The 24590-nt window shown below is 35.0% G+C and overlaps 1 long non-coding RNA gene across 1 annotated transcript; it reads left to right on the top strand.

Moving 5' to 3' along the window:
* The first annotated feature begins 13912 nt into the window (after positions 1-13912).
* LOC107198529 lies at positions 13913-18609 on the top strand. The gene is made up of 3 exons (XR_004495629.1): positions 13913-14480; positions 17332-17391; positions 17867-18609. It is a non-coding gene; the product is annotated as an uncharacterized LOC107198529 (long non-coding RNA).
* The last annotated feature ends 5981 nt before the right edge of the window (positions 18610-24590 follow it).

The following is a 24590-nucleotide window of genomic DNA, read 5'->3' as shown; positions in this document are numbered from 1 at the left end:
AATTGTTGCATTAATTGCCAGCAGAGGTAACATGTGCGGTATGACTATGGACTACAAGAAGCACACAGTCTGTCTAAATTAATTTTTATTTCTATATTTCTCATAAAGCAATGTAAAGGGAATTGTCCCTTTGCTAAATTGAAGAAGTGAATAAAAAATTTAAAAATCCACTATCCTGACTTTCTGTAAATGTTAACATTCTTTTTGTCAAATCTATTGCATTTATATCTGTTCACTCAGGGTGAAATTTGCTGTGCTCGTAACATTTGCTCTTAAAGACTTTAAGGAAAAAGCCTTCTAAGCTTTTCAGCTGATGTGTTCTGTTATTGTATAGTCTGTTCAGATGCTTCTATGCCTTGAACAATATATTTCAGTAAGCAATTACATCTCCTGAAGCTATCTTGCTTTGAAGATCTGTCTTTCCCAGGTCTTAATGGCAACCTTAACCACAAAGAATAGGTATTCAGATTCTTAAAGCCACTTATTTGCCTATCATATAAATAGAAGTATAAATAGTTGTTTTGTGGTTTTCATAATTATATCAAGTAAATCAAATTCTAGTACAATAATTGAGAAGTAAAATAAGTAGGCCTTTAAATATGAAGAATTTATTATATTACAGACTTATGTCTATATATTTATTCAGTCTATTATTATTCTTGTTATATTATTTATATTATATTTATATATATGTTATATTAATTCCCTATCCCATTTATCCAAGAGATTTCTGAAGTGTGTGTGTAAACTTATGTAAACATGTGTGTGTTTATATTGTGTGCACTTTACATGCCAGAAAAACCATTACAAACATTGTCATTGTTATAAATAAAAAAAAAACAATGTTCAAATTATATGTTCTTGTTCCAATCCCAGTTTAGGTCCCTGGTTAAGGGGTTTGGTGTTGTAAGCCCCAAAGGGGTTCATTGTTAGGAATTCCTTACTTGTTTTGTCCTTGCATTTGTACCCATGGGTACACCCCTTATTCCCTTCCAACCCATCGGGTAATTCAGCTGCTGCTACCCAGGACGAACTTCCGCATTTCCCATAAAGACTTGCACACAGGTGCATATTCAAATCATATTACCACCTGGGAGCGAAGACAGCCCTGGACAATGAGCCACTCTCAAGGAACATGTGGAGGACCACACTGTGGAGGCAGCGGGGACCTGGGGAGACTGGGTGTGCCGATCCCGGTCTGGCAAGCTGTTCACCATGACCTGGGCAGGACTTGAGAGGGAAGACACCCTTGGACTTTTGAGCCTAAAGCAGTGTCTCAGGACGATCCCGGTGAGAATAGAGGCTCCATTCCTGCTGACAGTGGATGATGACAGGCCTGTGTGGTTCTCCCCCTTGATGTTGACCACTGGGAGTGGTGGCGGCAGCGTGCACCCCGAGCCCCCCAACCTCTAGGCCTAGTTCTCTCTAATAAAGGTTTGTTAAAGGGAGCAGAAGGTCTCCTAGCCCTTTAATTTACATCACCATTACAAATCAGAAGGGACTAGGTGAGGTATATTTTGAGTTAGGATATGTAGGGAATATTTTAAGAAAGGACTATTTCATTTTGTTTATCAAGAAAGCAAAACCATGCAGAGCACCTATAAAGTGAAACTGTAGCTTTTTTGGATTGAGTTTTATTAACTGTATTCACCTAACAGAAAGAAAATGTGGTCAAGCATTTTGTATTATGAGAAGAAATGAATTTTAAGACTCTCACAGAGATGTGATAACATCTGACAGATTGCATTAATGTGTGCTTCCACACTGAGAATACTGTTTTAATTAGTATATAAAGAAAATTAGGGTAGTACCAAAACTGGTATGATGCATGATGAAGTGATGCAGGCCAGAGATTTCCCGGGCTAGCTCAAATAGGTTTTCTTTTTCACTCTGGCACGGGCCAGGAGGGGCCCGGACCAGGGTTACTGTTTGAGCCCCAGTTCGGGTTTGAGCTTTTCGGCCCTTCTTTGAACGCAAGTCTTTGAGATCAGGTGAAGGGATGAGGAGAGGACTTTCTTGTGGTTTGCAATTCAAGTTTAATTCTGTAAGGAGAAACTCAGGAGAAAGACAAAGGACGTGGGGTCTGACCATCTCCTTTTAAAGGGTTTACACCTCGTGGGGTTGAGAATTTTGAGAACCAGTTAGAAATTACAACTGGCGGGCACACAAACTTTCTACGAATAAGATACCGACAGGTAAAAATAAGCGGTAACGGACATGGAAATTCTCTAATTAATTTCCAAGGATTACGGGTTTTTTCACGGGCGGGGTGGACCCGCGGGGTGCAGCCACGGGGAAGAGGGGGAGAAACCGATCCGCCTGAGCCCCTGCCGCTGGGACACAGGGAACCGGAAACACGCGGGCAAAAGCGACAGAAACACCGCGCTGGGGGCCAGAGCAACAAGGAAGCAGATCCCCCGCGGCGGCGGCTATGGTCGCCCGCTGGGGCCGGGACAACAAAGGAGCAGGTCCCTTGTGGCCGCCCGGCGGGAAAACGGAGACTGACACAGCGCGGGGAGAAACACAAGCTGAAACTGGAGCCCGGGGCCCCGCGGTCCGGGGCCCGCAGGAGCGAACCTGCTGCGGGGGTAAGGCGGCGGCGGGGGCCGCCGGGCGCAGCCGACGTGGGACTGGGGGAAGCGGAACCCCAGCCACGGCCGAAGGGAAAAAAACACACACACAAAAGCCTCCAACCTAGCTGGCAAACTAAAAAGCCCACCACAACAGTGAAGAATAAAGTTATTAAAGAGAAGTACTGTTTATCTGATATCAAATAGTGCAACTGCAGTATGAACTTATCCTCACAAAATGAGAGATATATAGCAGGAATGGGGTTGGATAGGAACCCAGGCAAAAGGCCATAGGAAAAACCATCTAGTTATGAAGAGGAGAGTATTACCCACACTGCTCCCTGTTCAGTTTTATGTAAATGTTACCAGAAAGTTCTCTGTTTTTGCTACTATTATTGGTTCATATTTGGTGCATTTTTTTACATATTTATACACTTTCCTATTGGACCCATACCTCAGACCCTGCCCTGAGATTAATTTATAAAAGTTACTGTATCCCGTTGACCCTCGCCTTTTTGGTGCACCCTTTATGCTGTTCACATTGTCTGTTGTTTTCATATAAAAGTTCACTATTTTTCAGGTTACTAAATCGAGCACATCTGTCCCCAGCTGGTCTGGTCTTGAGGTCGTGGGTCCTCCACCATGACACTTTGATGAAGTTATGGGTAAAGAAAAGCCTAGCCTGGCATTTATCTTGACAAAATGTGTTGCTGAGATTTGATAAGAAAATGTGTTGGCTTTATTGAAGCCTGGTAAAATGGTAAGCAATACAGGCTATCAGAAAGTTTTCAGGTACACTTACGTCTTTGTATTCCCTACGTCTTCTTGCTTGTTGCCTTTAGCTGTTCAGCAGAGACCACATCTGATGCAATACTGATGTGATGAACAGTTAAACTGCTGATTTGATTTGATTTGATTTGATTTGATTTGATTTGATGTGCTTTCATCAGGAGTTAGGTATACTATTCCTACTTCTTGACCATAGGCCTACTCCTGAAGTCAAATCTTCCTAGAAACTCTGGGAAATTTTTTTTTTTTCTCCTTTTTACACTGTCTGCATAAAATGAACTTTATATTCTTTATCTTATTCCTTAGAGTTTGTAACAGATTAAGAAGGGATGCCTTAACAAAACTCTAAGATCCCTTAGGGATAAATAGAAGTAGCAATCTTGTGGCAAAACATCTGGTATGACTTCCGCTGCCTTTCCCTGAGCTGCAGCTCTTTTTCATCTTCTGTTCATCAACAGCTGTTCAAGCCATGTATGTACTCACTTATATGTAAATATAGGAAAATAGCCACTTGAAAAATTTTATCAAATTCTTTATATTTTTTCTATAAATTATTGGAATTCCATGCTTTCTGTTTGGAAAATCGAATAAGTCTTTTTCTTAAATTTTCATTGGAAATGTACTTTTACATTTAGTTGTTTTTGGTTTTTTTTTGCATGTTGAGTCTTGCCATAAATTCTGAATGTCTTACTTAAGTAATGAGTAGGTAAAATTTATTCTGCAACTCCCTTTCAGAAATGGGGAAAGGAAACGTAAGTTTCGTCATTCTTCTACATTTCAAATAGTAACTCCTGCTATCCACACTTCTGAGAACATATTTTCTTTTAAGTAAGCCTTACTTAATTTTTTTCACTTCAATTTTTTTGAGAACAAGTGACACCGTGGTAGAATATGTACTTAGTTTTTGTCTTGTAGATGTGCTGCTAAAGGAATGGAACCAATTTCCATTTTTCTTTTGTGGCTTCGTGATAGCATTTTAAATGTATTTGTCAAGTATTTTAAGGCTTTAAGGTTCTTCAGCTGATATGCCCATAAGTGCTTTAATAAAAAAATTTTCTGATCAATTTTTATAGTGTGCTGTTCTCTTAAACTGCAGTATTGAACACAAGCCACACACAAATGCTATAAAATTCCAAGGAATATATTTTCTTCTCTTTTCCTGGTTTTCTATTGTCTTATTGCCCTCATACAAATCTTGAAAGCAGACAACTACCACATAGATCTTTCAGGCATCTAGGAGAGGACTTTTGGCAGAGAAAAAAAAAAAAATGTTTTGAAGGTCTGAAATTTCTTTCTTCAGAGGCTGAAACAGGACATTTTGTAGTTTGAACAAGGCTTGGAAAGAATTTGAAAAAATCCCAGGAATTTTTCCAGTTGTTTCATAGGGTCTATTGTAGATTTTTTTTGGTAATAGCTTGCACTTTTGATGCATTTGTCACTATGTCATCTCTAGTGATTGACAGTCAATATAGTCTATCTTAATTTGCAGCTGGTTTGTGGAATTTTAAAAATTTCATTATTTCTAAAAATCTGTCAGATTTTCAGTGAGCTAGTACCATTTATTAGGCCAGTAATATAATCTCTCAGTACTTAGTCTCTTTATGTATTTTGTACTCTGTGTCTTAAATTCTTTTTAGGTTCTCAACATTTTGGGTATTCTACCACATGATGTGTTTTGACTGTGTTCTGTCAGTGAACTGCTTTCCTCAAACTATTCCTGTTGCAATGCCTCCTATTATTGATGTTACTTACAAGCGCAGAATGTTTTCCTGATGAATCATTTACCATATATATTCTCTATTTTCAGAGTAGATCAGACCACTCAGATTCCTAACATCTTAATAGGTGAAGCAGGATCTTATTACTGAGTTTTGTCACATACCTAAATATGCGTGCTAAATGCAAGCAGCAAGCAGGCAGCACAGTGCCTGTGGAATAGCAGGCCGCATAACTTTCTCAGTCTCGCCTGAGAAAGTGACCTGGGAAATCATAAGGAGGAATTAAAACAATCCTCAGAGATAGAAGACAGCCTTGCAGATCCTGTTTGTCAGTTTCTTGTTTTCTTGCAAGAGAAGATCTTTCTTGCAAGGGTGGTGTACCCCACTAACCAATGATGGTGATGAGTTAGTTCACTGACCAATAAGGGTTTTACCTTTCCAGACCTTTGCATATCTGTCTATAAAAGAAGATCTGAGGTAATAGACCTTGCTCTCCTGTTCAACTCACAAGAAGAGTCCGTGTCATGCTTCTCGCTGTTCCCAATATAGTGTGGCACCTAAAGTGTGCAAAACAAAAAAAAACTTATAGAGAAAATTAGCAATGAGAACAAAAGTCACATGCTTAAAATAAAAGTTACTAATGTCAGTAATATTGGTAGTGATTTTCATAGAAACTAGTCTGGAGCAGAGACTTCATTGCTGATGACAAGCCCATGACTGCTACTGGTGAAATCAGGCTTGATTACTTCTACAAATAGCCTTCAATTTAACTTACAATATAAACAATGTAAAATATAAGAAACAGGATAGGGAATGAAATAGTAATTTAGAATTGATCTTGCAATATAACATCAAAATATATTTGTTGAAGTTTTTACTGTATAAATACTTCAACTCAGCCACAAAAATAATTAACATGAAAATGTTTCCTTCTGTGATTCTTCTCAATCATGTAATTTTATTTTGCAGTATTCAGAAATACTTACTGCAGCCCATTAGATTTTTTTTCCATCTGTAGCAAGTCATGATTTGGCAGAAACAGAAGTCTCTTCAATCTCAAAATAATAATAAAAACAAAAATGCAAACAGCATCTTCCAGAGGCTCTCTTCTTGCATTCCTTCAAAAGACTTTTCTCCTGGTATCTATTCAGTCCTCAAAACCTTTAAGGGAATTCTTTCGTGCTCTAATGTGGCAAACAGTTGATCAAATTGATCATGAGGCTAATTTACTGGTATTTATAACTCTGCCTTGGTAAATGTCATACATTTAGCAAACAGCTTGAGGAAGGTGAATAACCTGACATGATTTTGCCTTTTGTTTTGTATTTCATTTGGTTCATGATACTTTCAGTGATACCTTTTGTTTAATAGGTCTTTCTGTCTGTATTTAGTTAGATGCAATATTTTACTCAGTAACAGGTCTTTAGTTTCATTTGTAATGTTGAATTTTTGACGTGAAAGAAATAAAATTTTATTCTGAGTTAAGTACTATATATTATTAGCACTGGAACATCAACTTTGTGTTGTCTTCTAATTACAGTATATAGTATACAAATTACAACATATTCCTATCCTTGTTCCTATCCATTGTTCCTATGCTACATTCATTATAACTTGACATTTAATGTTAAGTGCCCATCTTACCACCAATAACCCATCTGAACCTGTACTCAAGAATCCAGTTACTGAAAAGATTTAAGCTCCTGCCTGAATCTCCTTCTTTCTAGGGCAAGTAGACACAAGACAGGATAAATCAGAAATATCAAAGCCTTTCAGAAACTCACATACTTGCATATATTTTCCCTAAATGTGTTTCCTTGCAGTATGGCCTTGGGAGTAAAAATCCCCAGGTCATTAACCTCACTTTTTTTGTAGAAAAATGGTGAGTAAGTAAAAATACTTAATAAAGATAACTTTATTGTGGTCAATTTAGTATCTCCACACCTCTGCTATTTTGCTTGATTGCAAGACCTTTCTCATTTACATTAAATTTTGAACAATCTTTCCAAGTTTCAAGTTGCATTCTGTTGTCACGTACACACACATAATTTTATTTAAATCACAGAGTATTTTGAGTTCGACCCACAAGGGTCTTTGAGTCCAACAGTTAGGTAAATGGTACACATAGTTGAACTCTGTAAGTACTTTAGTCTTTTCCCTATGCATTACATTTCTATGAAATGAGGCCTAACATTATTTGTACTCTTTCCACAGTAGAATCCAGCTTGAGCTCTTATTAAGGGTAGAAATTTTCAACTGTGCATTTTAGGAACTTTTACTTCTGGAAGTACAAGACATAAGTGACATCAGATAAAGACATCCAAGAATCACTTCCTCTAGCTTTTCTACTGTGTCCAAATTTTAAAGGCATAGCTTTATAAAGACACTGTTTGTCTCAGCCAGAAAAAGAAGAAAGAGGAATTTACAGCAAGATATGAAGAAAACATCATTTATATTTTCAAAAATGAAATTTTTCTGGTGGCTTTCCAACTGTTCTGAACTGAACTTTTACATAGGTCAAATTAATTTGAAGTAGATGAACACTAGTGTATTTGGCTACATCTAAGAAGCTGATGTTTTTCCACTTCAGAGGCATTTCATGTTACTCGCTTTCATTTATCATACTAGCACATAAAAATACAGCATAGTAGATTTATTAGTTTTGAGCACCAAATCACAGAAACACGATGATGTTGTCAGCTGATGTAGTAAAAAAGGAATTTGTGGAGGGGAAAAAATGCAGAGACATTTTCTATATGGGCTATTAATAAAACTCCTTCTTGCATTATAGTGATTCTTGTGTGGTGGTTTGTTGGTTTGCTCTTGTTCTAAAACAGTACACAGTCTCTGTGCTTATCTGGGAGGGAGTGAGAGCAAAAAAATTAATTCTTTTGTGCTTTTATAGAATCATAGAATAGTTTGGGTTGGAAGGAACCTTAAAGATCTTTAGGTTTCACTCCTCCCTGCCTGGCAGGGATGCCTTCCACTAGATCAAAGTTTGATAGCATTGTATAGTAACTCTGGGCCCTCAGAAATATGAGGGCTACAATGCCATCACCCGACTTTCTCAGAGTGGAATTTGTACCATACCATCTTTATTCCTGTTTATTTTACTTTATGCAAAAATATTTATTCTACAGAATTCTTTGAAAATTCAAAGAAATTTGTTCCATTCCTCCATGTATGCAGCAGTTTTTTGAAAATCCCTCTGATACCTATGCTTCCAGAGAGACCACAAAGAACAGAATGGAAAGCATTTTTCTTTTTCATCCTTCTATGTAGTAGTCTGAAAGCAATCCAGTGGGAGATCCCAACTCAGAAATACAATTTATTAAATCGTTAAATTTAATAATTTAATTTTAATTTTATTGCTAATGTTTTAATGTTAATTTTAATAAATTATTAAAATAAATGCAGTAATAAAGAAACACCAAGAGAGTCAGGATAGAACCTGAGATCCTGTTGGTCAGGGTGTTGGTAGCCGTCTGACTAAATGGTGGCTGCAGTCCTCCTGGAGTGACAGATGTTGTTCTATTGAAGCAGTGATCCTGTAGAAGGGTTCCATTGAACTCTGAAGGTCCGGTGGTTGTTATGGAGAGCTTGTTCTCTGGGAATTCAGTGGATAAAACTGACCGCTGTGCTCCAAACTCAGATTATATCCAGGTAGGAATGCTTTGCTCCTCCCCATGGGCAGAGCGTCTCACAATGGAATGTTGTACTTTTATCAGTCAAGCAGTGAGAGTCAATGGGCCATTTACAGAAGATATTCCTCTGGAATAAACAGGAATGAGTCATGAAGGAGATAAGGAACACTGCCCCACCTGCTTTTAACAGCTTATGAAGATGGTGATAGAACACATACTTTTGGATACATCTTACATTGTATCCTAAACCATCTTGTAATACCTTGTTAATGTGTTCCAGTCCTATTCCAGAGGCTTTATTTGATTTTTATTTTAATTTTTTTATTTGTTTTAAAAATCTTTGTTCTTGGTGAGTTGGTCTTATTCTTTTGAATACACCTAAAACTTGTTCTTCCAACCATTTCTTATATTTCATATCAACCATTTCTTATATTTCATATAAAGTATGTTGGTCTCAGAATTAAATAACAGACGAAAGATGATTGGTATGCATTTAATTGCTATAAAATGATATTGCACTGTAACCAGCCTGGCAAAAAGTCCTATGCTTCCAGAGGTTAGTTCTTCTAAGACCTGTGTATTATACACTATAGTAACTTTTCATGCTGGGCTAAAATCTAATTCTATTATTATAAAAAAAGGCCATCATATTTGAAAGTAATTTTTAATTTTAACATTGTTATTTTTCCATCATTTCATTTCATTGCGATGGCAAGTATCATGGGGTAAAATGGCTTTGCATAGGGGATGTGAAGCACAGATAATCTATTTGAATTAACTGTGACTACACTGGTCATAGTGGAACAAGGACCTGAACCCTTTTTTTCAGAACTTTGAAGTTTCTGTCTTTTCCTCCAACTTTTCTACAAGTCCTTTATTCCAAATATTGTACTTTTGTTCTGAAGAGATGGAGAAGTGATTACTTAAATTTATTTCCATTTATGGATATATATACACCATAATTTTAAAATATTTGATTGTAGTATACAGTTGTCTTTGATATAAAGGATATTGTCAGGGAACAACTGAAATTTAGGTTATCTTTGATTATGCATTATTATAGAGATTTACAGTTTTCAAAATAGTTTATCAGTTTTCATTTTAGGCATTTAAATTTAAAATCATTATTCTCTTTATATTAACTGAAGTACATGTAGGGCCACTGTAGGTAATCTGCTACTGAGACTGTCAAAGTAGAATTAATACTGGATATACTTGTTAATTTTCCAGAAGTTATTAGGATTGTCTGTTTTTCATCTATGTGCTTTCTAAACATTATTATAAATCACTTCTATACATTGTATATAATAAATTTAATAATTTTATTGTCTAATTAATTAGTTATTAAGTAAATGTGTTCTTAATTAATTAATAGTTAAATTGTCCATAATAAAAATCCCTATTTTCTGAGCCAATACTCTCAGTCCTTCATATACCTGAATGTCCACGTGTATGTTTGTTATTAGCTATTGGGAACGGCAAGAAGCATGACACTGACTCTCTTGTGCATTGAACAGGAGAGCAAGGTCTATTACCTCAGATCTTCTTTTATAGACGGAGACGCGAAAGTACAGAAAGGTAAAACCCTTATTGGTCAGTGAACTAACTCATCACCATCATTGGTCAGTGGTGTACACCACCCCTCAACCTTCTCCAGCAAGAAAACAAGAAACTGACAAACAGCACCTGCAAGGCTGTCTTCTATCTCTGAGGATTGTTTTAATTCCTCCTTATGATTTCCCAGGCCACTTTCTCAGGTGAGACTGAGAATGTTATGTGACCTGCTTTTCCACAGACACTGTGCTCCCTGCTTTTGCTCATATTTAGCATCTATAGGTCAGTAAATTCATAAATTAAAACTCAGCATATATGTTTGAAAAATCAAGAACCCATTAATCCAGGGCATCCTGTAGATAGTCAAATTTATCTGTGCAGAGGAAATGAAGTGACCTTGTTCCACAACAGACCTGAACAACTGTTACAATCTGATTGAATTCTACATCATGGTTTTTAACTGCTTCCTACAGCTAACAATTTTAGATTATGATAAGAGAAAACACTGTCTATGACTGGTTGCTAATGACAGCTAAATGTCACAAATGACAGCCACTTTGGTAGCAATGCAGGCAGGCTGAGATGGAAGAGGAAGGTGAATGTCAGTCTTATAAATCTGGGCTGCTTTGGAAAACCTTATGAATGGTTTATTATTGCTCCTATGTGCTTTCTTTTTTTCCCTACCCTGACCTTAAGTGTCTGATCATTGTGATATCTATGTGAATATACAGTAGACTATTTTTCACTACTACTCCTAGTCAAGGCTTTTCCTCAACATTACCAAATGACTGGTACACTTGGAAAAACTATCAGCAGAATCAGCAGGATACACTAGAGATTTTAGTTTTTTCATTTTGGCTTTAGTAAATTATAGTCCTTTTTCCTTCCAAGTAAATGATCTTTTCAGAACAAAGTTTCTATGCTATAATATAACTAAGATCTGACCTGCAGGGTCTACCCCTCTAAAGAAAACTTATCTCCTTAAATGTTTAATTCTGAAAATTGTTCCTCTAGAGTGGAAAAATTCTAAATGGAAATATGACAAAAGCAAATGATAAGGACAAACTCCATTCTGCACAGGTTTGTATGAAAAAAGCATAAATGAGAAATATTTTAAAAGATAAAGTTTTAAATGCAAAAGGATGGATCATTTTTTTTTTCTCTCCTGTCTGGGAAAAGCTTGTAAATTATTAGAATGGTATTTTATTTGCTTTTCTAGTTTTGTGTAGGTTTATCAGGAATTTTGTTTCTGGTGTAAGAACTTCAGGTGATTCAGAAGTACAACTGAATTTTGAGTGACTGCTCACAAATGTGTCTATGACAGGTAGGTGGTTAATTGTGGACCTGATTTTCTGAGTCTGAGAGAGTTTCCAGCCTGTCAGTGGCTGATCTGTTCCCAAGGGAAAGTCTCTTGGGAACATATCTCATTCAAGGACTGTTTTTGTAAATAATTTGTAGTTCTCAAAACAATATTGTACAGCTGTGATGAGTGTGTTTTCTTTTGTTCCACCAATGGGACAGAGAGGTGGTGCTCCCTTTACCAATCATGTTAAACTTGTATTGCAACACACTATAGAAAGGGCTGAAAAGCTCGGAAATACACCTGCTCCTGAAGGATCCTCTCTCTGCCTTTTGAATTGAATCCACGCTTTTCATTTCATGTCCAACAGTGACAGGTATTCTTACTCAAAGAACTATAGCTGGACTTTGAACTTAAGAAACTCTTACCCAACAATCTGCTTTTGAGATGCTGAATTTCACAGTACATTTTTCCTCCTTAAGCTTCTGGGATCCCTGTTAAGGGTGACTGCAGGCATGTAACAGAGCACAGGATGCAAGTATAGAAAGATGCCACATTCTTTTAAGTTGCTTGAATGCTTATTTAATGGATTATGGGACTGGTTGGCTCACTAGAATTACACAACAATTATTCAACTAGTTCTTTTGTTAACTGAATCAGTAAATTTCTTTCAAGATAGATATTCCATGTTCTACGTCTTTGAGTTTGTTGGCTTCAAAATGTTCAGGAATAACAACCTACACGATGACATACAGTGCTATCAGGAAACTAATGCAGGAAGAAGATGTTTCTTGCTAGCTTTTAATCTCTAAATTTCATTACATGTTAAATGCTTGAAATCATGAGATACGGGTCAGTACCATATCTTTATTTGCATATTGATATCTAAAGATGCTTAAGATAAAAAAGTTCATGACAATTTTTATCCATGAAATTACAAAAATAAACTTCAATCAGTTTTCAAAATTCCTTATTATGACTGTAGACCAATTTTTTTTTAAAACTGAAAATGTACACCTAATGCACATCTACATTAATTTATTTTATGCTATAAAAATTCAAATTCATTTGTAGTCTGAAAGATCTCAACATGTATAAATGCAGCAAAGGTGATGGGATGAAAGTGCCTCTCAAAGGTAATGTATGAAAAGAGTGGGTAAAAACTTGACTTTCAGTTCTTCTGGGAGACAAGTGTCACTTTTTCATGTGCAGGAATTGCATCTGTAAAAACACTCTTCCAGCTAACACAGCCTTATAGATTGGAAGAAAAGAACAGAAGTAGAACTGTCTGGTGGAGATTTCTTTGTTACAGCTAGTAAAAAATGGAAAAAAAAAAAAAACCCAAAAACTGAGAAAACAAACCCATATAATAAATGACTAGCTTATACTTTTCATAACTGCTAAGTATTTGGAATACTGAGGCAGACTGAGTCATAAAAAATAAGGTTAGAAAAGAATGAAAGAAATTCCAGAGAACTGCTTTCCTTTCCCATTATTAAATGTTCTTTTGTACTTACAAGTGTTTCTGGCTTTATTGGCCCTTGAGCACTAAGCTGCTCCCTGGAGCTGGTTTGCTCAAAGACAGGAAAACATTACTTATAGATTATCCACATCTTGGATGCTGAGAACAGCCAGACATATCCAGCCAGGGTCCTCTCTCTCTGGATGATCTTGTCCAAAGAGGCTTCTTATGGTTAGGTACTAAGTTATTTTTGTAGTAGCTTTTTGGTGCAGAGATGTAAGTGTGTGCAGAACCTAAATGGTTGCTTAAGTCCTGCTTTTCTGAGATGTCAGATGGTTATCAAAGATTCTTTGTCCTGCAAACTACTCCCCATCAAGGAGGTTTTGGCTGAGTTTATCAGGGATGTCTCAGGGCTTCTGCTAAATCTCTGTTGCCACATTTACTGGCTTGCCTTTGACAATGTTCTGTCAGAAGGGAAAACTAGATGGTAAGCCAGAGAAGTAAAATTAATCATAAAAGATGCCAGGTGTTCATCTGGCAATGATTGCTATTCTCTTGTTAGCTTCAAGTTTGGGTGTCTGTCCAGCTGGTAACTAAGTCTAAGAGAAGTTCTCCTGCTTCATGATGTTAAGTGAATTTAAGTTTTCAAGAAGAAAGTCAATGTTTGATGCTAAAAAGGGATGAAAAAAGCCCTGCACAACCAAACACATCCATACAGAAAGTCAAGGATTAATCAGCATGAGTGAACAATACTCAGGGGCTCATGGTTAAGTAATTAGGTGGGTCAGAGAAAAGCTTGGACATGTATGCAAAGAGGATTCCAGGTACTACCATATCCTACAATTTCAGCCAGGTGCTGCAAAATATGAGCCCTGGACTAAGACCAAGAAATGTTAAAGTTGAGTTTTCATTTGGGACTGAATTTCCAGGAAGCTTAGTTAAGCAAACTAAGGTTCGGTCTTGATACGGAGAATTAGTAAGAGGGTCCAAACTTGTAAACAAGGAATATTTTTTAGCTAGATTTATAACGTGAGTTTTAGTAATTTTAAGATTTGATGCTACTTGTAGTCTCCTAAGAACATTTAGGACAAGGACTAGGTCACCATGCTAAAGCTAGCTTCTGTGTCAGTTTTCATGTCCTCATCTAGGAGAGGATATATTATGGCAAAGGAAGCAAAATTCAGCTCTAGGATTGGCAGGAATTTTTTGCATTGTGGTTAAAATGTTTAATGAGCTGGCACTGCTTTGCTCATTTCTGTGTCCAACTCTATTCTAACTGAACTGTTGAGGAAGAACTTATTTGGATGTTGGTGTTATTTCCTCTAGGAGCTACTGCTGAATTTGGTGGTGCTGAATTCTGAGACTGACTGCAGATTTCCATCTTCCATGGCTGAATCATTTTTCTAAGTTAACTTCCATTATGAATGCGAAAAGTTTTGTCAGGTAAATGTTAAGCTTTTCTTTTTTTTTTCTTTAGGTTGAGATAAGGAAATGAATTAGAAATATTTTTACTTTCTACAGTATGAATAGGGTAAGGTTTCTACCCTTTCAGAAAATAAAATAATAGTTGTAACAAAAATTTTCCTGCCAGTAACTTACCTGACATGTTCTGAGCTACAATTTTGTGATGATTTTTCTTATTATAAAAAGAAATTAGTCTCTCTGGATGTCAATGTCTTTCAAACTCAACTTTTTAACAGTCTTAAAATATGCAAGAAGTATTTCTTTAAAGACTTTCTTTGCATAATTCATATTCATTATTCTACAGCAAATGTTTCTTTCAAGAAAAAAAAGATGAAGGGTATGTTTAAAAATTATGACTAAGTATAACAAATTTAAATATAGATGTGGCCAAATGTGCTCTCAAACTTCAGGAGCTTCTGAATGTGAAATGGATTAAATTCCTGGCACATTTTCGTAACCACTGAATTGCTACATTACTGTGTAAATCTTGGATTTCTTTTTTTTTTTCATGAAGAAAGAAAAAGCTCTTGTAATGAAAGATTGGTTTGTAACTTCAAGGAGAGCCTGAAAATGAAATTTCTTGCTCTGTGCAGAATAGCCCATATTTTGTCTGAATTTTTATCTTCCCTTTGTAATATTGCTGTTCTTTAAATCTCCCTTTCTCAGTATTTCCATCCAGTATTTTTATTTCATATTAGAAATGCTCTCTTTTTTCATACATTCCCATATCTCTAGTCCATAGAGAAGCCCTTTAATTCTACACCATTTTCTTAAAGCCTTAAACTTTTTAAGATCTTTTAATGAAGTCCTGTACTAGTTGAGATTCTAATGTGGAACAGCAGCTAGCAAACTCCTGCCCTGGCCTGTAGATATGCGTGGTTTGTTTTCCTTTATTTACTAAAGCTTCCACTTCTGAGAATACAAAACAGATTTTGCTAAATCATATTTTCAAAACAATAATAAGAATATTCTTGGAGTGTTAAAGTGTTTCATCATTTTACTGATTTCTTTTTTGATGAATCATTTTAACTGAACCAATGTACTATGAAATTTCACTATGAATATTATATTAGAAACACAAAAATTTTCTCTGCTTTTGAAAGCAAGAAGAAGATGGAAGAAGCTAAGAAAGGTCAAATTCAAGGTAACCTTTCAAAATAACATTGAGTATCCCCACTGTCAGAGTTCATCTGTACCTCAAATCTTTATAGAGATAAAAAATAATAAATTGGAAATTCAACTCTGTCCAAGTACCAGTGAATATGTAATCTTTATTTTCATTGATATCCAGTTTAGCCACATAGACCATGAAAGCCACTAATTTAATAATAGGTAGTGACGTAGTAATGTTCCTGAGGCTGATCCAAAGGCAAGGTAGCTATTTATAATTAGAGTTTATGTGGGAAAATTTTTGTAGTATGATATAGGACAGATGGTCAGTGACATATTTTTTATTTGATAATAGAAAAAAAAGTCAAAATTATCTCACTTGTTTATGTTTTTAATTTCTTGTAACTCCATGCAACATATCACATTAGCAATAGGTTAATATAGAAGCAAAGGATTTTTCTAACTACTTCTCAAGTCAAAAGTATTGTTTAATTTAAATGGAAGTTTGATAATAATAACAGAAATATAACAATTTATGTTTAGAGTCATGTATTTTCTTGTGTATCACCCTTATACTACACTAAAGTCTTTCATTATTTATCAGAAGTGATTTTTAATAGATTAGGTACAAAAATGTAAATGTAATTTAATGCAATTTTTCTGTGTTGGGTCATCAAATTTAATAACATTTTTCAGAACTTAAAAGCATTTCTTCATTTACTGATGTTTTTTTCTAAAGAGATGCTGTCCCACTTGAGTCTACTCCATTTTTTGGTGTGAATTTCACCTTGTGCTATCAGAGAAACAAAATCTGGACCTATCTTGAATCCATGGGCTGCTGAATAAAGGGAACTTCTTTTTCTATTTATAGTTTTTCCTCATCAAAGGTCTTTTCCACAGAATCAGATACCTCTAACTTTCACAATCCATTCATGTGCATTTTAACCTTGTCACCTATGAAACAGTGGTATTGGCCTGGGAAAACTAGAATTTTATTGGATACTAAAGTGAATAGGTTTTATAGTGGCATCCTGGTATGCATGTCCACACATATATGAGAGACATAAAAAATATGTGTTATGTGGAAAATAGTTTTAAAAACATATTAAGTAGGCATTTAACACTGACTCATGGCAGTCAGATTTCAGCAAATGTTAATTCTGTTTCTTTTCCTAATAATACAATAACTCTTTTTAAAGGTCTTTAAGGATTACAAAATATGAAATAGAATGCTTACAAAAATGAGAATTTGACTAATAGCTGCCTGACAGAAAAGCAAAATCATTCCAATTTTTATTTTGCTATTGTTAATTAGCTTTCTTTCTTGGGTTTTTTTTGGGTTTTTTTAGGTTTTTATCACTAAAAATCCATTCAAGTTTGGAGTGTCAAGTTGTTTCTTTTCAAGAAATGTTAGCAAAATAGCAAATAATAGGATTGCAGAAAAAGTTTTTGGTTGGTTTTTTTTTGTGTTTGTTTGTTTGTTTTACTTTTTACTATAAATTGTGAAGCTACTTTTATAGCAGAAAAAAATCAAATGTTGAGGTATTAGGAATGTCAGTTTTGAGGCCAGGAATTAAAAATATAAATCAGTGCAGGACACTTGCCTCTTTACTACTAGCAGCAGATATCTTTACTTGGATTTATGAATTTGGATAAACTATGAATTTGCATATGATTTTTTTTATGCTGAAAGAAAAAACACATTAAATAATTTTTACAGCCTCTGACAGAAAAATGAAGACTTTAGTGCTTTCAGAGGTATCATGGACATATGGAACAAGTGAGTAGTTCATAATGCAAATCAAGATAACAGTGTGGTATTGAGGTATTCAGCTATACTATCTGCATTTACTAAACTTCAGGGCATTTGTATCTGTTTGAAAATGAAATGTAATTTTCTGGATGAAATGTATTTTGGAAGGGAACATCCCCCAAGAAAGGAGTATTAGAAAAGTTTTCTAACTGCTCTGCCATGTCCACTCTTCTAGATAAGGGATGTTGCTTGTCTAGGTTAATTTTAATGACGCCTCTCAGCTCTTTTCTGATGCTTGCTTATGCTCTCATCTGGTATTCTGGGGATTGGTGACTTGCTATCGTTGCTCTCCATTTTCCTGTCAGGTGTCCTTTTATTTAAGCTTAGATGTCTAGTTTAATACTTTTTTGTTGTTGTTGTTGACCAAAGTGAAAAATCTTGAGCAATCAGTATTTTGTGTGAATTTATTGACAATAGTATTTTATGTGGACATTATTTTCAGATTCCTATCTCATGGAAATGATGGTGAAGAAAAAAGAGATAGTGTGCATGATTATCTGTTGTGGGAACACCTAACGTAAGAATAAGAATTTCCTTATTTGTTCTCCTGTCAGTGATTTGGTATTTTACCACTTCATTACATTTCATAATACAGCAAAGTATAAAGCTCTTCACATACTTGACTGAGATAGTGCCAAAAGAATTTCTTCTTCATAGTTGCTCCGAATAAATGTATGCATCTAACAATGTTTTTATCAGGTAAGAGCACTTCTGTCACTATGAGGTGAAGGGACATACTTTGTAATAAAGTTGATTTTGACCTGCACAGTCACAATGACTTTGTCTTGTTTCCCTATGCACAGTATCTGACTCATTGTATGAATGAAGTGACCACAGACTCTGAACTATGTGAACCCTTTAGAACCTACAAGGTCAGTGAATTCACACAACAGACAACTAATGATGTTATACTGGTTTTGGTCACTCAAATTAAATTTTGTCCAATTACTAGCCAGACAAACTATTTTTGTAGAGTTAGGCTTGTTCTGGTAATTATTAAAATTGTCTCCATCTTTACAAAATTATTTTAATCAGATAGTAATGCACTTATTTTTTTAATTAGTAGCTGCACTGGTATTTCAAATATAGGCATTTACTGAAGTTTATAATATATATGTGTCTGTGTGTGTGTTTGTATAGGTGAAGTATTGTGAATGCTAAACAAAACCTTCCAAGTCTTTAATGTATGATTCAGAGGTCATAATTACAATAAAATGTCCCTTATTTACAAAAGAAATATGGCAGTCTACAGATAAAATTTCTTGCAAATTCAGAGAAGCACTCTGTAGCAAGGTGTCACTGACTTTATTTCGTGAAGCTAAAGACTACATGATTATGTGCAATATGACACAGGGAAATAACCCTTCTGATCTATGTCTGTGGTCCAAAGCCACCCATACAGAACGTAAATGTAAAGTTCATTCCAGTGGCACTCAAATACAAAAGAAGTGTGGACATACAGGAGAGAGCTCAGCAAAGGAGCAACTCTTATACAAAGAAAGGTTGAGAAAGGTGGGACTGCTTAGCCCAGAAGAGGAAACGCTCCAGGAATCTCATCAGTGTGTAGAAATACATGAAAGGAGCAAAGCAAACAGAGACAGGCTTTTTCTAGCAGTGCCCAGTTACAGTGAAAGAGATAACAGGCACAAAATGAAATGTGGCATTAGGTTCCTTTCAAACATCAGAAAAGTGCAACCAAGCTCTGGCACAGAGATAATGTTTAAAGCTCTTTCCTTAGAGATATTCAAAAACCATCTGATTGTGGTCCTGGACAATTGAAAATTGACAAATGAAATGTTCTGGGGTGATCCCACTTGAGCAGAGGGGGGCTTGACCAGATGACATCCAAAATCCCAAGTTTCCAAACTCAACCCTGTGATCCTGTGTGAATGCCCTAAAATAACCAGCCTTGGTCCTGTCCTCAAGGCAAAAGTCAGATTTATTTCCTTCTTTGGATTACTTAGGGTTAGCTTCTGCTGTATCACATTGGACTGTGTTGTATATGATGTCATTTAAGATCATACAAGTAACCCAGAATGAAAGCAGGAAATTAAAGGACTTTTTTCACGCTCCCTACAGCAGTACTTTAAATTGCAAATTTCTGGCTTATTTTTGCATTGGTTTAATTTGCTGAGAGAAGCTATGAAATCACCTGGGCTTGCAGTGCTAGTTTTACTATCCATCTAGTTTTAGTGAACTAAGTTTATTGATAACTGCTTTCCTGATGAAACCGCTTAGTCTGAAAGGTATAATATTTATTAATGTTTTATTGTTTTACAAGAATATAAGCCTATGAAAGGTACAAAATGAATCAAAAGTACATTCTCAGAAGCTTTCTGGTTAGGGGCTCAGATATTGTAAACCATCTTTTTATCATTTACAAATGTTACATAAACTTTATACTAAAATGTTTCATAAATAAGAGTTAATTTGCAGTATATTGGGGTGATTGTAATTCATGTAGACATTGGTTTTGATGTGAAAATTAGAGTTGTAAAAATTGAACTAGGGATTACTGGCCCCTCCAATAATTACAGAACATAATATATTGCACCCCTCAAATGCACAACAATTTTCAGAGTTTAGGCTATTTTGCATTGGCATAGTGCAGGAACACCTAATTTTACAAACATTCCTGAAAAATTAGTTACATATTAAAACCATGCATCTATAAGATCTTAATTGTAAAGAGGGGCTGGCTCAATATGCAAAGTTTAATTCCATCTTAGTGTAATTGTAAAATTAGAAAACAGAAATTTTTTAAAAAAAAATTGGTTGAAAATACTTTTTTTTTTTTACTTTTGTTAAATGATGTGGTACCTTTCATGTAAATATATGGGAAATCTTATTTTTGAACCATGTTACAAAGAACAGAGGATTAACTTTTCTTAACTTGATTTGTTACTTCATTGTATTTTTGGATAATATGTGTGGATGCTAAATGCAAGAAAGCAGGCGGGGAGCACAGAGCCTTTGTGAAACTAAGTCACACAAGGTTCTCACTCTGGCCTGAGAAAGCATAAGAAGGAATTCACACAGTCCTTGGAGAAGGACAACAACCTTTGTAGATGTTGTTTAGGATAATTGTTGTTTACTTGTAAGAAACAGTGAAAGGGTGGTGTTCCTATTTGACCAATAATGGCGATGTATTGGTTTAATGACCAGTGAGAGTTCTACCTCTCAGATCTTCTCAGACCTGCCTATAAAAGAAGATGTGGAATAATAAAACTTGCTCTCTTGTGCAACCCAGCTAAGAGAGTCTGTGTGTCGTACTACCTTACCATTCCTAATATAGTGCGATAAATGTGGGTCTTTCTTCCCTTCCTCCAGAGTACAGTACTTTGGGAAGGCTTCCTTCTGTACCCATTCCTCTAAATTTGGCCTGCTGCTTTTTCTTCTTTATGTGAATTATAAAGCTCTGTGTGGAAATAGCTGTTTTCACTTTGCAGCTGAAACAGCTCCAATTTCTTTCACTGTGTTGTTCGGAATAAGCTGTCTCTGACATCTCTTTTCAGATTTGTTTTTACAGGGCATCAGATTCCACTGCAGACACACTTCCTTGACTTGGATATCTGTCAGCTGATAGACTACAATTGGTGAAGACAGAGCTGCTTTTTTAGCTATGATGGGAAAGTTGAAGAAACTAGATAAACTCACAGCCATCCTATTTTAGATGGAAAACTTTCTGGTTTTCTGAATTGTCAAAAGCAGAAAGCTAAGTGAAAAGTGCTAAAGCTTTGTGCATGTGCTGGCTGATATACCTGTAACACCACAAAGGAAACATACAAGGAAGAAAGCACAACTCCAAAACCCTTATCTCACTTTGAAGAGTAACCTGAATTGTGAAACCACAGTTTTGGAATGCCACTGCTGACCAAGGACCAGCTGTACAAGATTTCTGTTACAGTATAAGAAGACATAAGGGTTTTGATTCACAGCCCGTCCTGTATTAGTTCATTTGAATGACACATGATGATTTAGCAGAAAATAGAAAATGAAAGCAGAAACTACAAATTATTTCTGAAAATTTTTGCTGTGAAATCACATACAAATAAGAAGGAAGAATGTACCAATTATATAGAAATGGGATGTTTCTTTTCTACTTCATATCTTATTTTTAGGGTGGGGATGAGCCACTCGGTTAATGCAAGACACTAATCCTGATGTCACAGTGTCATATACAGAGAGGTAATAATCTACTAAATCTTTATTTTTTGCAGAGTGTAATTTGTCATTAGTTTGACCTGCTCATTGTTCAGAATAATCACAAGCCACAGGATCACAACAGCAGTGTGAATGTGAGCTAATAGTCTGTGCTATGAAACAGGGCTGATAACTTAGGTTCAGAGCCATGACAATGCTGGTGCAGTGCTCTCTAATATCTGTCAGGATGGCACATATTCTTAAGCAGTGAGTAAAGAAAGGAAAAATTCTTTAGATTTCAAGTACACGAGAGAGGAAATGGTGGTGGAAGAAAAGGACAAAACAAGTGACAGGGTAGTTAAAGAGGATAGCAAAGACACTTGTAGAACCTTCTTTTAGAGGAATAGGAATGAAATATAACATGTATAGAAAGAGCTGAAAAGCCAGATTAAAATTAAAACCAGGGAGTTGTGCTTTCAGGACCTCTTTGGCTCCCAAGCATTGAAAGATTTTGCAAGATGGAGAACGTTGCCAATGAGCCTTCCTGATAAAGAATGTTTTGATGTTGAAACTTTGTCTAGCAAACAAACAAATATCTTATTGCTGAAGCTGAAACTCTGGTGGGCTTCTAACTGGCAGTGTTAATTTAGCTGAAGAGAAAAAAAGAAATTAAATTAGCAACCTGATAGTATTACATACTTACCCATGTTTGCATAGCCTTTGGTCTCTAAAGACTCCTGAGAACTTAAAAGGTTTTTGTATGTAAAATACTAGGGATTTACAATATGAACCAATGACTTTTATACCTTATTTTGTATCTGCAAGATCGTAGAAAATTTCTTTTATATCATTACCATTTTAAAAGTTATACAAATGCCTTTAAACATAGAAACAGAAACTTTTCTCCAGGTTGCACTCTACGTGGAAATACCTTGTTTCTTCAGATATCAGGTTGCTCTCTGTTTGTTTCTTGTATTTAGTGAATATTGGAATTTGGATCAAGTATCCTATTTTGTCAATATTTATAGAGTGTTTAAATCCACTGAAGATCTTCTCATATGAAATGTAATCCTAAATATACATTGATCCTTGGCACATTTATGGCTCTAATCAGCTTATTTGTCTAGGTCTCTGACGTGAAATTACTTAAGTAGAAGATTCTATGAATATATAAAATAATATTATTTAGTTCTGTTTTCTAGTGCTTAGAAAAATGTTCTTCTTTTTTGATATCCAGAAAAATAAGAAGCAGTACTGTGCAAGCGACTTCTATAATTGTCCCTAATGTTGGGATGATGTCTTTGCAGTAGTTGCTACCCTGGTGGATATTTAAAGTACAGAAAATTTGTTGCTATTTTGGAAATGTACAAGCAACAGTAAAGAAAATATATCTATGCATTAGTGTATGGTTTTCAAGTACAGAAAAATATGAGTGTTCTTTAACATTTCAGAAGAATTCATCTGTGGTTTATCTGCTTTAATCTTGTTTTCTTTGACTTTGAAGTCCATGATATTTCTGCTACAGGTTTTTACTCACATGATTCCTTCTGTCTAAATAAGTAATTTATATTTTTGTTTTTCGAGAGCAGTGTAAACTGAGTAAAAAAAATCATCTTGCTTAGAGACATTTTTAAAAAAATATACAATTCAGTAGCAGATATGTTTGCTTCCAATTTGTAATACACAGGTGTCTGTTTATTTAAAAGGTGAAACTTTGTCCATTTTCAAGTAATCTTCAAGGGTAAACATCCCTCACATTTGTATCTCAGCATTTATTATGACTAATATAAGTGTATTGTTTAAAAGGAACAAAATAATATTTTTTAAAGAAGGGAATTTAGCACAGCTGATTCAAGGTAAGGATAAGTTACTGGGCAATTAGAGAACACTGGATAAATTAGAGAACAGTGAATTTGAACACTGATTTTGAAGACTTCTGAAGATTTTTTTTTATTTAAAAATATAAAATTCACAGAATATTTAATAAAATTTGCTTGTAAGCTCACACTGGCACAGGTACAACATTCCTCCAACCAGATGTATAAAGAATAAAATTTTTTTGATGGAAAATGTTCTTGATGGAAAATCACTTAAATTGTTTCTATTTGAAGTTTATTTAATAAAGCAATAATTTTTCTGATTTCTGCTTAAAATTCCTATTAATAAATATATTCCAAAATAAAAATATTAATATTAATACGTTAATATTAACAGTATTAAATATATACAGAACTAATAAAATTTTAAATTTTAATGAGTATAAATAAGAAATATTAATATACATATATTAAATATATGTCCACTTGGATATTTTATAAATATATTTTATCAACTCACCCTAACTTTCCAAAGATATTTATTATGTTTTATCAAATATCTTGAGAAGTTCTTCAGAACTTGAGAAGTTCTTCAGAAACTTTTAAAAATATACCAGTGATGAGAAACTTCAATATAGTTCTCTAATGCATTCAGAGAATGATAGAGTATTTAATCTTAACTTGGTAAAAAAAGATATGGAATGATAGACAGAGCTTTGATCCTTTAATATTGCTCAGATATGCACATTAGAGGAAATTCTGGAAATATTTTCTGTGCTCTGATTTTATTATATTTATATGTCCACAGCTAACTCTAAGCTTTCAGTGTGTCCTTTCCCCACAATTTCAGTCAGAAGGATCTGAGATTTAAAATTAAAATTTTAAAAAAAGTTGGTAATTTGATTTGAGGCATTTGACTGACAAAAATAATTAACAAGTCAAAGACAATCTTCAAGGAGGAAGGTTCTAAAACTTGAGAGAAAGAAAAAAATAAGTTTCTCTGAATCCTAGCACTGTCACAAGAGCACTAATATGTCAGACATAAGTTCTGAATAATGTTTTCTATTTAAATTGTACTCCTATCAGAATTTAATTGTGAAAGCAGTATATATAAGCAGCCTTTTATAAAAAGTAATATTTAAAACACACAAAGCCTTAATGAGTTGCCTGTCTCCTAAGATCTAATTAAGAACTTGACAAAATGCA

Source organism: Parus major, unplaced genomic scaffold (assembly GCF_001522545.3).
Source record: "Parus major isolate Abel unplaced genomic scaffold, Parus_major1.1 Scaffold101, whole genome shotgun sequence".
NCBI classification, from domain to species: Eukaryota; Metazoa; Chordata; class Aves; order Passeriformes; family Paridae; genus Parus; species Parus major.
Note: the sequence above shows the minus strand (reverse complement) of the source record. Positions and strands in the feature narration are given on the sequence as shown.